A 16,849-nucleotide genomic window follows, 5' to 3' on the forward strand; every position below is an offset into this window, starting at 1 on the left:
CTTAGTATTTTTTTGGGGTGAAAAATGTGACCCACTCAGATCTTCATCAAACTCACACAGTGTGTCTTGGAGGTCCTGACAACAACAGTGGTGTGGTTATGTTTGCTCCACCACTTTCCAAAGCTGAGATATGGGGACCTCTTCTAGTCCATAAAATGTATAAATGTAAAATTATTATATCTCAGCTTTGGGATGTGATAGGCTGACATAAATCACACCCCTGTGTAAGTCAAGGCCTCCTTAATCAACAACGTGAATTTGGAAAAAATCTGAGTCGGTCAAGAATTTCATCTGAAAAAACACAGGGGTACCCCTTAGTGATTTTTTGGGTGAAAAATGTGACAAACTCAGATCTTCATCAAACTCAGACAGTGTGTCTTGGAGGTCCTGACAACAACAGTGGTGTGGTTATTTTTGCTCCACCACTTTCCAAAGCTGACATATGGGGGACCTCTTCTAGTCCATAAAATGTATAAATGTAAAATTATTATATCTCAGCTTTGGGATGTGATAGGCTGACATAAATCACACCCCTGTGTAAGTCAAGGCCTCCTTAATCAACAACGTGAATTTGGAAAAAATCTGAGTCGGTCAAGAATTTCATCTGAAAAAACACAGGGGTACCCCTTAGTGATTTTTTGGGTGAAAAATGTGACAAACTCAGATCTTCATCAAACTCAGACAGTGTGTCTTGGAGGTCCTGACAACAACAGTGGTGTGGTTATTTTTGCTCCACCACTTTCCAAAGCTGACATATGGGGGACCTCTTCTAGTCCATAAAATGTATAACTGTATAATTATCATATCTCAGCTTTGGGATGAGATATGCTGACACAAATCACACCCCTGTGTAAGCCAGGGCCTCCTTAATCAACAACGTGAATTTGGAAGAAATCTGAGTCGGTCAAGAATTTCATCTGAAAAAACACAAAGGGGTACCCCTTAGTATTTTTTTGGGGTGAAAAATGTGACCAACTCAGATCTTCATCAAACTCACACAGTGTGTCTTGGAGGTCCTGACAATAACAGTGGTGTGGTTATGTTTGCTCCACCACTTTCCAAAGCTGAGATATGGGGACCTCTTCTAGTCCATAAAATGTATAAATGTAAAATTATTATATCTCAGCTTTGGGATGTGATAGGCTGACATAAATCACACCCCTGTGTAAGTCAAGGCCTCCTTAATCAACAACGTGAATTTGGAAAAAATCTGAGTCGGTCAAGAATTTCATCTGAAAAAACACAGGGGTACAACTTAGTGATTTTTTGGGTGAAAAATGTGACAAACTCAGATCTTCATCAAACTCAGACAGTGTGTCTTGGAGGTCCTGACAACAACAGTGGTGTGGTTATTTTTGCTCCACCACTTTCCAAAGCTGACATATGGGGGACCTCTTCTAGTCCATAAAATGTATAAATGTAAAATTATTATATCTCAGCTTTGGGATGTGATAGGCTGACATAAATCACACCCCTGTGTAAGTCAAGGCCTCCTTAATCAACAACGTGAATTTGGAAAAAATCTGAGTCGGTCAAGAATTTCATCTGAAAAAACACAGGGGTACCCCTTAGTGAATTTTTGGGTGAAAAATGTGACAAACTCAGATCTTCATCAAACTCAGACAGTGTGTCTTGGAGGTCCTGACAACAACAGTGGTGTGGTTATTTTTGCTCCACCACTTTCCAAAGCTGACATATGGGGGACCTCTTCTAGTCCATAAAATGTATAACTGTATAATTATCATATCTCAGCTTTGGGATGAGATATGCTGACACAAATCACACCCCTGTGTAAGCCAGGGCCTCCTTAATCCACAACGTGAATTTGGAAGAAATCTGAGTCGGTCAAGAATTTCATCTGAAAAAACACAAAGGGGTACCCCTTAGTATTTTTTTGGGGTGAAAAATGTGACCAACTCAGATCTTCATCAAACTCACACAGTGTGTCTTGGAGGTCCTGAAAATAACAGTGGTGTGGTTATGTTTGCTCCACCACTTTCCAAAGCTGAGATATGGGGACCTCTTCTAGTCCATAAAATGTATAAATGTATAATTATCATATCTCAGCTTTGGGATGAGATATGCTGACACAAATCACACCCCTGTGTAAGCCAGGGCCTCCTTAATCAACAATGTGAATTTGGAAGAAATCTGAGTCGGTCAAGAATTTCATCTGAAAAAACACAAAGGGGTACCCCTTAGTATTTTTTTGGGGTGAAAAATGTGACCAACTCAGATCTTCATCAAACTCACACAGTGTGTCTTGGAGGTCCTGACAATAACAGTGGTGTGGTTATGTTTGCTCCACCACTTTCCAAAGCTGAGATATGGGGACCTCTTCTAGTCCATAAAATGTATAAATGTAAAATTATCATATCTCAGCTTTGGCATGAGATAGACTGAAAATAATCACACCCCTGTGTAAGCCATGGCCTCCTTAATCCACAACGTGAATTTGGAAGAAATCTGAGTCGGTCAAAAATTTCATCTGAAAAACCACAAAGGGGTACCCCTTAGTAATTTTTTGGTGAAAAATGTGACCAACTCAGATCTTCATCAAACTCACACAGTGTGTCTTGGAGGTCCTGACAACAACAGTGGTGTGGTTATTTTTGCTCCACCACTTTCCAAAGCTGAGATATGGGGACCTCTTCTAGTCCATAAAATGTATAACTGTATAATTATCATATCTCAGCTTTGGGATGAGATAGGCTGACACAAATCACACCCCTGTGTAAGCCAGGGCCTCCTTACTCAACAACATGAATTTGGAAGAAATCTGAGTCGGTCAAGAATTTCATCTGAAAAAACACAAAGGGGTACTCCTTAGTACTTTTTTGGGTGAAAAATGTGACCAACTCAGATCTTCATCAAACTCACACAGTGTGTCTTGGAGGCCCTGACAAAAACAGTGTTGTGGTTATTTTTGCTCCAGCACTTTCCAAAGCTGAGACATGGGGACCCCATCTAGTCCATAAAATGTATAATTGTATAATTATCATATCTCAGCTTTGGGATAAGATAGACTGAAAATAATCACACCCCTGTGTAAGACAGGGCCTCCTTAATCAACAACGTGAATTTGGAAGAAATCTTAGTCGGTCAAGAATTTCATCTGAAAAAACACAAAGGGGTACCCCTTAGTATTTTTTTGGGGTGAAAAATGTGACCCACTCAGATCTTCATCAAACTCACACAGTGTGTCTTGGAGGTCCTGACAACAACAGTGGTGTGGTTATTTTTGCTCCACCACTTTCCAAAGCTGACATATGGGGACCTCTTCTAGTCCATAAAATGTATAACTGTATAATTATCATATCTCAGCTTTGGGATGAGATAGGCTGACACAAATCACACCCCTGTGTAAGCCAGGGCCTTCTTAATCAACAACGTGAATTTGGAAGAAATCTGAGTCGGTTAAGAATTTCATCTGAAAAAACACAAAGGGGTACCCCTTAGTATTTTTTTGGGTGAAAAATGTGACCAACTCAGATCTTCATCAAACTCACACAGTGTGTCTTGGAGGCCCTGATAAAAACAGTGTTGTGGTTATTTTTGCTCCAGCACTTTCCAAAGCTGAGACATGGGGACCCCATCTAGTCCATAAAATGTATAATTGTATAATTATCATATCTCAGCTTTGGGATAAGATAGACTGAAAATAATCACACCCCTGTGTAAGACAGGGCCTCCTTAATCAACAACGTGAATTTGGAAGAAATCTTAGTCGGTCAAGAATTTCATCTGAAAAAACACAGGGGTACCCCTTAGTGATTTTTTGGGTGAAAAATGTGACCAACTCAGATCTTCATCAAACTCAGACAGTGTGTCTTGGAGGTCCTGACAACAACAGTGGTGTGGTTATTTTTGCTCCACCACTTTCCAAAGCTGACATATGGGGGACCTCTTCTAGTCCATAAAATGTATAACTGTATAATTATCATATCTCAGCTTTGGGATGAGATATGCTGACACAAATCACACCCCTGTGTAAGCCAGGGCCTCCTTAATCAACAACGTGAATTTGGAAGAAATCTGAGTCGGTCAAGAATTTCATCTGAAAAAACACAAAGGGGTACCCCTTAGTATTTTTTTGGGGTGAAAAATGTGACCAACTCAGATCTTCATCAAACTCACACAGTGTGTCTTGGAGGTCCTGACAATAACAGTGGTGTGGTTATGTTTGCTCCACCACTTTCCAAAGCTGAGATATGGGGACCTCTTCTAGTCCATAAAATGTATAAATGTAAAATTATTATATCTCAGCTTTGGGATGTGATAGGCTGACATAAATCACACCCCTATGTAAGTCAAGGCCTCCTTAATCAACAACGTGAATTTGGAAAAAATCTGAGTCGGTCAAGAATTTCATCTGAAAAAACACAGGGGTACCCCTTAGTGATTTTTTGGGTGAAAAATGTGACAAACTCAGATCTTCATCAAACTCAGAGAGTGTGTCTTGGAGGTCCTGACAACAACAGTGGTGTGGTTATTTTTGCTCCACCACTTTCCAAAGCTGACATATGGGGGACCTCTTCTAGTCCATAAAATGTATAACTGTATAATTATCATATCTCAGCTTTGGGTTGAGATATGCTGACACAAATCACACCCCTGTGTAAGCCAGGGCCTCCTTAATCAACAACATGAATTTGGAAGAAATCTGAGTCGGTCAAGAATTTCATCTGAAAAAACACAAAGGGGTACCCCTTAGTATTTTTTTGGGTGAAAAATGTGACCAACTCAGATCTTCATCAAACTCACACAGTGTGTCTTGGAGGTCCTGACAATAACAGTGGTGTGGTTATGTTTGCTCCACCACTTTCCAAAGCTGAGATATGGGGACCTCTTCTAGTCCATAAAATGTATAAATGTAAAATTATCATATCTCAGCTTTGGCATGAGATAGACTGAAAATAATCACACCCATGTGTAAGCCATGGCCTCCTTAATCCACAACGTAAATTTGGAAGAAATCTGAGTCGGTCAAAAATTTCATCTGAAAAACCACAAAGGGTAGTATTTTTTTGGTGAAATATGTGACCAACTCAGATCTTCATCAAACTCACACAGTGTGTCTTGGAGGTCCTGACAACAACAGTGGTGTGGTTATTTTTGCTCCACCACTTTCCAAAGCTGAGATATGGGGACCTCTTCTAGTCCATAAAATGTATAAATGTAAAATTATTATATCTCAGCTTTGGGATGTGATAGGCTGACATAAATCACACCCCTGTGTAAGTCAAGGCCTCCTTAATCAACAACGTGAATTTGGAAAAAATCTGAGTCGGTCAAGAATTTCATCTGAAAAAACACAGGGGTACCCCTTAGTGATTTTTTGGGTGAAAAATGTGACAAACTCAGATCTTCATCAAACTCAGAGAGTGTGTCTTGGAGGTCCTGACAACAACAGTGGTGTGGTTATTTTTGCTCCACCACTTTCCAAAGCTGACATATGGGGGACCTCTTCTAGTCCATAAAATGTATAACTGTATAATTATCATATCTCAGCTTTGGGTTGAGATATGCTGACACAAATCACACCCCTGTGTAAGCCAGGGCCTCCTTAATCAACAACATGAATTTGGAAGAAATCTGAGTCGGTCAAGAATTTCATCTGAAAAAACACAAAGGGGTACCCCTTAGTATTTTTTTGGGTGAAAAATGTGACCAACTCAGATCTTCATCAAACTCACACAGTGTGTCTTGGAGGTCCTGACAATAACAGTGGTGTGGTTATGTTTGCTCCACCACTTTCCAAAGCTGAGATATGGGGACCTCTTCTAGTCCATAAAATGTATAAATGTAAAATTATCATATCTCAGCTTTGGCATGAGATAGACTGAAAATAATCACACCCATGTGTAAGCCATGGCCTCCTTAATCCACAACGTAAATTTGGAAGAAATCTGAGTCGGTCAAAAATTTCATCTGAAAAACCACAAAGGGTAGTATTTTTTTGGTGAAAAATGTGACCAACTCAGATCTTCATCAAACTCACACAGTGTGTCTTGGAGGTCCTGACAACAACAGTGGTGTGGTTATTTTTGCTCCACCACTTTCCAAAGCTGAGATATGGGGACCTCTTCTAGTCCATAAAATGTATAAATGTAAAATTATTATATCTCAGCTTTGGGATGTGATAGGCTGACATAAATCACACCCCTGTGTAAGTCAAGGCCTCCTTAATCAACAACGTGAATTTGGAAAAAATCTGAGTCGGTCAAGAATTTCATCTGAAAAAACACAGGGGTACCCCTTAGTGATTTTTTGGGTGAAAAATGTGACAAACTCAGATCTTCATCAAACTCAGAGAGTGTGTCTTGGAGGTCCTGACAACAACAGTGGTGTGGTTATTTTTGCTCCACCACTTTCCAAAGCTGACATATGGGGGACCTCTTCTAGTCCATAAAATGTATAACTGTATAATTATCATATCTCAGCTTTGGGTTGAGATATGCTGACACAAATCACACCCCTGTGTAAGCCAGGGCCTCCTTAATCAACAACATGAATTTGGAAGAAATCTGAGTCGGTCAAGAATTTCATCTGAAAAAACACAAAGGGGTACCCCTTAGTATTTTTTTGGGTGAAAAATGTGACCAACTCAGATCTTCATCAAACTCACACAGTGTGTCTTGGAGGTCCTGACAATAACAGTGGTGTGGTTATGTTTGCTCCACCACTTTCCAAAGCTGAGATATGGGGACCTCTTCTAGTCCATAAAATGTATAAATGTAAAATTATCATATCTCAGCTTTGGCATGAGATAGACTGAAAATAATCACACCCCTGTGTAAGCCATGGCCTCCTTAATCCACAACGTGAATTTGGAAGAAATCTGAGTCGGTCAAAAATTTCATCTGAAAAACCACAAAGGGTAGTATTTTTTTGGTGAAAAATGTGACCAACTCAGATCTTCATCAAACTCACACAGTGTGTCTTGGAGGTCCTGACAACAACAGTGGTGTGGTTATTTTTGCTCCACCACTTTCCAAAGCTGAGATATGGGGACCTCTTCTAGTCCATAAAATGTATAACTGTATAATTATCATATCTCAGCTTTGGGATGAGATATGCTGACACAAATCACACCCCTGTGTAAGCCAGGGCCTCCTTAATCAACAACGTGAATTTGGAAGAAATCTGAGTCGGTCAAGAATTTCATCTGAAAAAACACAAAGGGGTACCCCTTAGTATTTTTTTGGGGTGAAAAATGTGACCAACTCAGATCTTCATCAAACTCACACAGTGTGTCTTGGAGGTCCTGACAATAACAGTGGTGTGGTTATGTTTGCTCCACCACTTTCCAAAGCTGAGATATGGGGACCTCTTCTAGTCCATAAAATGTATAAATGTAAAATTATTATATCTCAGCTTTGGGATGTGATAGGCTGACATAAATCACACCCCTATGTAAGTCAAGGCCTCCTTAATCAACAACGTGAATTTGGAAAAAATCTGAGTCGGTCAAGAATTTCATCTGAAAAAACACAGGGGTACCCCTTAGTGATTTTTTGGGTGAAAAATGTGACAAACTCAGATCTTCATCAAACTCAGAGAGTGTGTCTTGGAGGTCCTGACAACAACAGTGGTGTGGTTATTTTTGCTCCACCACTTTCCAAAGCTGACATATGGGGGACCTCTTCTAGTCCATAAAATGTATAACTGTATAATTATCATATCTCAGCTTTGGGTTGAGATATGCTGACACAAATCACACCCCTGTGTAAGCCAGGGCCTCCTTAATCAACAACATGAATTTGGAAGAAATCTGAGTCGGTCAAGAATTTCATCTGAAAAAACACAAAGGGGTACCCCTTAGTATTTTTTTGGGTGAAAAATGTGACCAACTCAGATCTTCATCAAACTCACACAGTGTGTCTTGGAGGTCCTGACAATAACAGTGGTGTGGTTATGTTTGCTCCACCACTTTCCAAAGCTGAGATATGGGGACCTCTTCTAGTCCATAAAATGTATAAATGTAAAATTATCATATCTCAGCTTTGGCATGAGATAGACTGAAAATAATCACACCCATGTGTAAGCCATGGCCTCCTTAATCCACAACGTAAATTTGGAAGAAATCTGAGTCGGTCAAAAATTTCATCTGAAAAACCACAAAGGGTAGTATTTTTTTGGTGAAAAATGTGACCAACTCAGATCTTCATCAAACTCACACAGTGTGTCTTGGAGGTCCTGACAACAACAGTGGTGTGGTTATTTTTGCTCCACCACTTTCCAAAGCTGAGATATGGGGACCTCTTCTAGTCCATAAAATGTATAAATGTAAAATTATTATATCTCAGCTTTGGGATGTGATAGGCTGACATAAATCACACCCCTGTGTAAGTCAAGGCCTCCTTAATCAACAACGTGAATTTGGAAAAAATCTGAGTCGGTCAAGAATTTCATCTGAAAAAACACAGGGGTACCCCTTAGTGATTTTTTGGGTGAAAAATGTGACAAACTCAGATCTTCATCAAACTCAGAGAGTGTGTCTTGGAGGTCCTGACAACAACAGTGGTGTGGTTATTTTTGCTCCACCACTTTCCAAAGCTGACATATGGGGGACCTCTTCTAGTCCATAAAATGTATAACTGTATAATTATCATATCTCAGCTTTGGGTTGAGATATGCTGACACAAATCACACCCCTGTGTAAGCCAGGGCCTCCTTAATCAACAACATGAATTTGGAAGAAATCTGAGTCGGTCAAGAATTTCATCTGAAAAAACACAAAGGGGTACCCCTTAGTATTTTTTTGGGTGAAAAATGTGACCAACTCAGATCTTCATCAAACTCACACAGTGTGTCTTGGAGGTCCTGACAATAACAGTGGTGTGGTTATGTTTGCTCCACCACTTTCCAAAGCTGAGATATGGGGACCTCTTCTAGTCCATAAAATGTATAAATGTAAAATTATCATATCTCAGCTTTGGCATGAGATAGACTGAAAATAATCACACCCCTGTGTAAGCCATGGCCTCCTTAATCCACAACGTGAATTTGGAAGAAATCTGAGTCGGTCAAAAATTTCATCTGAAAAACCACAAAGGGTAGTATTTTTTTGGTGAAAAATGTGACCAACTCAGATCTTCATCAAACTCACACAGTGTGTCTTGGAGGTCCTGACAACAACAGTGGTGTGGTTATTTTTGCTCCACCACTTTCCAAAGCTGAGATATGGGGACCTCTTCTAGTCCATAAAATGTATAAATGTAAAATTATTATATCTCAGCTTTGGGATGTGATAGGCTGACATAAATCACACCCCTGTGTAAGTCAAGGCCTCCTTAATCAACAACGTGAATTTGGAAAAAATCTGAGTCGGTCAAGAATTTCATCTGAAAAAACACAGGGGTACCCCTTAGTGATTTTTTGGGTGAAAAATGTGACAAACTCAGATCTTCATCAAACTCAGAGAGTGTGTCTTGGAGGTCCTGACAACAACAGTGGTGTGGTTATTTTTGCTCCACCACTTTCCAAAGCTGACATATGGGGGACCTCTTCTAGTCCATAAAATGTATAACTGTATAATTATCATATCTCAGCTTTGGGTTGAGATATGCTGACACAAATCACACCCCTGTGTAAGCCAGGGCCTCCTTAATCAACAACATGAATTTGGAAGAAATCTGAGTCGGTCAAGAATTTCATCTGAAAAAACACAAAGGGGTACCCCTTAGTATTTTTTTGGGTGAAAAATGTGACCAACTCAGATCTTCATCAAACTCACACAGTGTGTCTTGGAGGTCCTGACAATAACAGTGGTGTGGTTATGTTTGCTCCACCACTTTCCAAAGCTGAGATATGGGGACCTCTTCTAGTCCATAAAATGTATAAATGTAAAATTATCATATCTCAGCTTTGGCATGAGATAGACTGAAAATAATCACACCCCTGTGTAAGCCATGGCCTCCTTAATCCACAACGTGAATTTGGAAGAAATCTGAGTCGGTCAAAAATTTCATCTGAAAAACCACAAAGGGTAGTATTTTTTTGGTGAAAAATGTGACCAACTCAGATCTTCATCAAACTCACACAGTGTGTCTTGGAGGTCCTGACAACAACAGTGGTGTGGTTATTTTTGCTCCACCACTTTCCAAAGCTGAGATATGGGGACCTCTTCTAGTCCATAAAATGTATAACTGTATAATTATCATATCTCAGCTTTGGGATGAGATAGGCTGACACAAATCACACCCCTGTGTAAGCCAGGGTCTCCTTAATCAACAACATGAATTTGGAAGAAATCTTAGTCGGTCAAGAATTTCATCTGAAAAAACACATAGGGGTACCCCTTAGTATTTTTTTGGGGTGAAAAATGTGACCCACTCAGATCTTCATCAAACTCACACAGTGTGTCTTGGAGGTCCTGACAATAACAGTGGTGTGGTCACAATTAGTTATACCAACCAACACACGATTCATCAAATGTTGAAAAGTAGCAGGAGCATTTCTAAGCCCAAAAGGAAGAACTGTATATTGTAGAAAACTATCAGGAGTTACAAAAGCAGAAATGTCAGAAGCACGCTGGGTTAATGGCACTTGCCAGTAACCTTTCAGTAAATCTAGTTTTGTAACAAATTTTGCAGATCCAACTCTATCAATACAGTCCTCCATTCTAGGAAGTGGAAAAGAATCAGGTGTAGTAATAGAATTAATTCTCCGGTAATCTGTACAAAAACGCACTGACCCGTCAGGTTTTGGCACCACTATACATGGAGAACTCCAAGAACTTGTGCTGGGAACAGCAAACCCTGTGTCCATCAAATATTCTACTTCCTTTTGCATCAAACTCCTTTTAGCTGGATTAACCCGATACGCATTTTGTTTAATGGGTCTGTGATTATCAACATCTATGTCATGATGCACAAGGGACGTCTGAGATGGAATATCTGAAAACAAAGATAAGTGACCCTGAATAAGACTTATCACATCCTCACGATCACTCTCAGATAAATGCATTAAGTGTGATGGTAAATCAGCTAAAATCTCTCAATTGGATAAACGTGCAGGCACAAAAGGTACACTACGCAATGTTAACCCATCTTCTTCAGGGTTATATACAAACGGAATAGCAGCAACAGTAGTGGGTTTTGCAGTGGGCAACACTTCACAACTTCCCACAGGACCACGACACACATAGGCCTTTAACATATTGATATGGCAGACGCGACTTTTCCTTTTCCGGTCAGGGGTTTTAACCACATAATCTGTTTCACTAAGTTTGGATTCAATTACGTAGGGACCAGAAAATTTAGCCTGTAAGGCTGAACCAGAGATAGGCAGAAATACTAAAACTTTATCTCCAGGAAGAAATTCACGACACCTTGCTCTTTTGTCAAAACGACGTTTCATTTGAACTTGAGCAGCAGTTAATGAAGCCATAGCTATTTTACAAGCGTTATGCAGACGTTCACGAAACGCACTCACATACTCCAACACATTTTGTTTTTCTGACAACTGCTCAGCACTCAATTGCTCATGGAGCATTCTAAGTGGTCCCCGAACTGTATGTGCGAACACCAACTGTGCAGGACTAAATCCAAGAGATTCCTGAACTACCTCCCGTAAAGCAAACAAAAGAAAAGGGACTCCCTCATCCCAATCACATCCTGATTCAAAGCAGTATTTACGCAGCATAGATTTTAACGTTTGGTGAAATCGCTCCAATGCCCCTTGTGATTCTGGGTGATAGGCACTAGCTACTTGATGTTTAATTGACATCTCATTAATCACTTGAGAAAAAATCTTAGAGATGAAATTGGAACCCTGATCTGTTTGAATAACCTTGGGCAACCCAAATGTAGAGCAGAATTTCACCAAAGCCTTGACCACTGCCTTAGAGCTGATGGTGCGTAAGGGAATGGCCTCAGGATAACGAGTAGCAGAACACATTATTGTTAACAAATATTCATGTCCTGCCTTTGTCCTTGGCAATGGACACACACAATCCAAAATGATTTTCTCGAAAGGCTCCCCCATCACCGGTATTGGATGAAGGGGAGCTGACGGAATTGACTGATTAGGTTTACCTACTAGTTGGCATACATAACAAGAACGACAGAAATTTGAAACATCACTCTTGAGTCCCGGCCAAAAGAAATGTCTCAAAATACGGTCATAAGTCTTAGTAACTCCTAAATGACCAGAAAATGCATTCTCATGTGCTAGGCTCAAAACAGGACCTCTATAAGCCTCTGGAATGACAATCTGATGGATAGTGTTCCAACCCAAATCAGAGGTTCCTGTAGGTGTCCACTTTCACTTTAAAATTCCCTCACTCACATAATAAGATTTATTTAGATCCCCCTCCGGAACAGTTTTAGCAAAACACAAGGCTAAAGATGCATCACCTTGCTGAGCTTCAATCAGCTGCTTTCTCCCAATTTTTAACCCTGTCATAATCACTTCCCCAAAAATTTTTTTGTCACCACTTGCTTTTGTCTCCTTCACTACTGGTGGATCTTGAGGTGCCATAAATGTCCCTAAAAGGGGTACCTCTGGAATTTTACGAGCTTGAGCCCTTGTTACCACACAACCAGGGAACAAAGATAAAATTTTTGGATCGATGTCACCAGTTTCAGGCATCACACTCACTTCTGGCAAAGGAAACACTTTTCTTCCAGCCAAATTGTTCCCAAGAATGAGGGAGACACCTGCAACTGGCAACCTATCTCGCACAGCAACCTTTACAAGACCTTTAACTAACCCAGATTTCAAATAAATCGTGTGCAAGGGAACTTGCAGATGACCCATCTCAATACCCCGTACCAAAACAGAGAACCCACAAAACGTCTTTTCGGAGAAGGGCAACACACTTTCTAAAATAAACGACTGAGCAGCCCCTGTATCTCGTAATATTTTAACGGGATGCAAATCATGATCCTGCTCTACAATTGAAACCCATCCATTCAATAAAAAAGGCTTATAACCGTCATCCAGGCAAGGTTTGGAACTTTGCAAAGACGACAAGGCATCCGATTGTGCCAGACCCACACTTTTGAGATGCTGTTTGTTTCTTTTCTTTTGCCAGGCTTTACACTCAGCGATCAAATGACCGGGTTTACAACAAAAGAAACAAACACGTGTCTCACCATCATTATGACCCTTTTGAAACACTTTAGGTGGTACCTCACATTTTACTGGAGCAACAAACGCAGCATGTGGTAATGTGCAATCCTTTCTTACCACACGGTCAGACCGTACTGGCGATGTAAAAACAGTTTTATGAGTCAACACAAACTCATCTGCATACACCGCTGCATCTGCTAGAGAAAGAACTTTCTTCTCATTTAGATGAACCACAATATTTTCATGAACAGCATTTTTAAAATCCTCTAATAAAATGAGTTCCTGTAACTGTTCAAAACTGGTAACATTAGAGGCCACTTTTCAAATAAAGTCCACAAAATAACCACACCACTGTTTTTGTCAGGACCTCCAAGACACATTGTGTGAGTTTGATGAAGATCTGAGTTGGTCACATTTTTCACCCAAAAAAATACTAATTATTGTGTGATTATTTTCGATCCACCACTTTCCAAAGCTGAGATATGGGGACCTCTTCTAGTCCATAAAATGTATAACTGTATAATTATCATATCTCAGCTTTGGGGTGAGATAGGTTGACACAAATCACACCCCTGTGTAAGTCAGGGCCTCCTTAATCAACAACATGAATTTGGAAGAAATCTGAGTCGGTCAAAAATTTCGTCTGAAAAAACACAAAGGGGTACCCCTTAGTATTTTTTTTTGGGTGAAAAATGTGACCCACTCAGATCTTCATCAAACTCACACAATGTGTGTCTTGGAGGTCCTGACAAAAACAGTGGTGTGGTAATTTTCGATCCACCACTTTCCAAAGCTGAGATATGGGGACCTCTTCTAGTCCATAAAATGTATAACTGTATAATTATCATATCTCAGCTTTGGGATGAGATAGGCTGACATAAATCACACCCCTGTGTAAGTCAGGGCCTCCTTAATCAACAACATGAATTTGGAAGAAATCTGAGTCTGTCAAAAATTTCGTCTGAAAAAACACAAAGGGTACCCCTTAGTATTTTTTTGGGTGAAAAATGTGACCAACTCAGATCTTCATCAAACTCACACAGTGTGTCTTGGAGGTCCTGACAACAACAGTGGTGTGGTTATTTTTGCTCCACCACTTTCCAAAGCTGACATATGGGGACCTCGTCTAGTCCATAAATGTATAACTGTATAATTATTATATCTCAGCTTTGGGGTGAGATAGGTTGACACAAATCACACCCCTGTGTAAGTCAGGGCCTCCTTAATCAACAACATGAATTTGGAAGAAATCTGAGTCGGTCAAAAATTTCATCTGAAAAAACACAAAGGGGTACCCCTTAGTATTTTTTTTTGGGTGAAAAATGTGACCCACTCAGATCTTCATCAAACTCACACAATGTGTGTCTTGGAGGTCCTGACAAAAACAGTGGTGTGGTAATTTTCGATCCACCACTTTCCAAAGCTGAGATATGGGGACCTCTTCTAGTCCATAAAATGTATAACTGTATAATTATCATATCTCAGCTTTGGGATGAGATAGGCTGACATAAATCACACCCCTGTGTAAGTCAGGGCCTCCTTAATCAACAACATGAATTTGGAAGAAATCTGAGTCGGTCAACAATTTTGTCTGAAAAAACACAAAGGGTTACCCCTTAGTAATTTTTTGGTGAAAAATGTGACCAACTCAGATCTTCATCAAACTCACACAGTGTGTCTTGGAGGTCCTGACAATAACAGTGGTGTGGTTATGTTTGCTCCACCACTTTCCAAAGCTGAGATATGGGGACCACTTCTAGTCCATAAAATGTATAACTGTAAAATTATCATATCTCAGCTTTGGGATGAGATAGGCTGACATAAATCACACCCGTGTGTAAGCCAAGACCTCCTTAATCAACAACGTGAATTTGGAAGAAATCTGAGTCGGTCAAGAATTTCATCTGAAAAAACACAAAGGGGTACCCCTTAGTATTTTTTTTGGGTGAAAAATGTGACCCACTCAGATCTTCATCAAACTCACACAATGTGTCTTGGAGGTCCTGACAAAAACAGTGGTGTGGTTATTTTCGATCCACCACTTTCCAAAGCTGAGATATGGGGACCCCATCTAGTCCATAAAATATATAACTGTATAATTATCATATCTCAGCTTTGGGATGAGATAGACTGACATAAATCACACCCCTGTGTAAGTCAGGGCCTCCTTAATCAACAACATGAATTTGGAAGAAATCTGAGTCGGTCAACAATTTTGTCTGAAAAAACACAAAGGGTTACCCCTTAGTAATTTTTTGGTGAAAAATGTGACCAACTCAGATCTTCATCAAACTCACACAGTGTGTCTTGGAGGTCCTGACAACAACAGTGGTGTGGTTATTTTTGCTCCACCACTTTCCAAAGCTGAGATATGGGGACCTCTTCTAGTCCATAAAATGTATAACTGTATAATTATCATATCTCAGCTTTGGGATGAGATAGGCTGACACAAATCACACCCCTGTGTAAGCCAGGGTCTCCTTAATCAACAACATGAATTTGGAAGAAATCTTAGTCGGTCAAGAATTTCATCTGAAAAAACACATAGGGGTACCCCTTAGTATTTTTTTGGGGTGAAAAATGTGACCCACTCAGATCTTCATCAAACTCACACAGTGTGTCTTGGAGGTCCTGACAATAACAGTGGTGTGGTCACAATTAGTTATACCAACCAACACACGATTCATCAAATGTTGAAAAGTAGCAGGAGCATTTCTAAGCCCAAAAGGAAGAACTGTATATTGTAGAAAACTATCAGGAGTTACAAAAGCAGAAATGTCAGAAGCACGCTGGGTTAATGGCACTTGCCAGTAACCTTTCAGTAAATCTAGTTTTGTAACAAATTTTGCAGATCCAACTCTATCAATACAGTCCTCCATTCTAGGAAGTGGAAAAGAATCAGGTGTAGTAATAGAATTAATTCTCCGGTAATCTGTACAAAAACGCACTGACCCGTCAGGTTTTGGCACCACTATACATGGAGAACTCCAAGAACTTGTGCTGGGAACAGCAAACCCTGTGTCCATCAAATATTCTACTTCCTTTTGCATCAAACTCCTTTTAGCTGGATTAACCCGATACGCATTTTGTTTAATGGGTCTGTGATTATCAACATCTATGTCATGATGCACAAGGGACGTCTGAGATGGAATATCTGAAAACAAAGATAAGTGACCCTGAATAAGACTTATCACATCCTCACGATCACTCTCAGATAAATGCATTAAGTGTGATGGTAAATCAGCTAAAATCTCTCAATTGGATAAACGTGCAGGCACAAAAGGTACACTACGCAATGTTAACCCATCTTCTTCAGGGTTATATACAAACGGAATAGCAGCAACAGTAGTGGGTTTTGCAGTGGGCAACACTTCACAACTTCCCACAGGACCACGACACACATAGGCCTTTAACATATTGATATGGCAGACGCGACTTTTCCTTTTCCGGTCAGGGGTTTTAACCACATAATCTGTTTCACTAAGTTTGGATTCAATTTAGTAGGGACCAGAAAATTTAGCCTGTAAGGCTGAACCAGAGATAGGGAGAAATACTAAAACTTTATCTCCAGGAAGAAATTCACGACACCTTGCTCTTTTGTCAAAACGACGTTTCATTTGAACTTGAGCAGCAGTTAATGAAGCCATAGCTATTTTACAAGCGTTATGCAGACGTTCACGAAACGCACTCACATACTCCAACACATTTTGTTTTTCTGACAACTGCTCAGCACTCAATTGCTCATGGAGCATTCTAAGTGGTCCCCGAA

The sequence above is a fragment of the Hoplias malabaricus genome, chromosome 17 (genome assembly GCF_029633855.1).
Source record: "Hoplias malabaricus isolate fHopMal1 chromosome 17, fHopMal1.hap1, whole genome shotgun sequence".
Taxonomy (NCBI): Eukaryota; Metazoa; Chordata; class Actinopteri; order Characiformes; family Erythrinidae; genus Hoplias; species Hoplias malabaricus.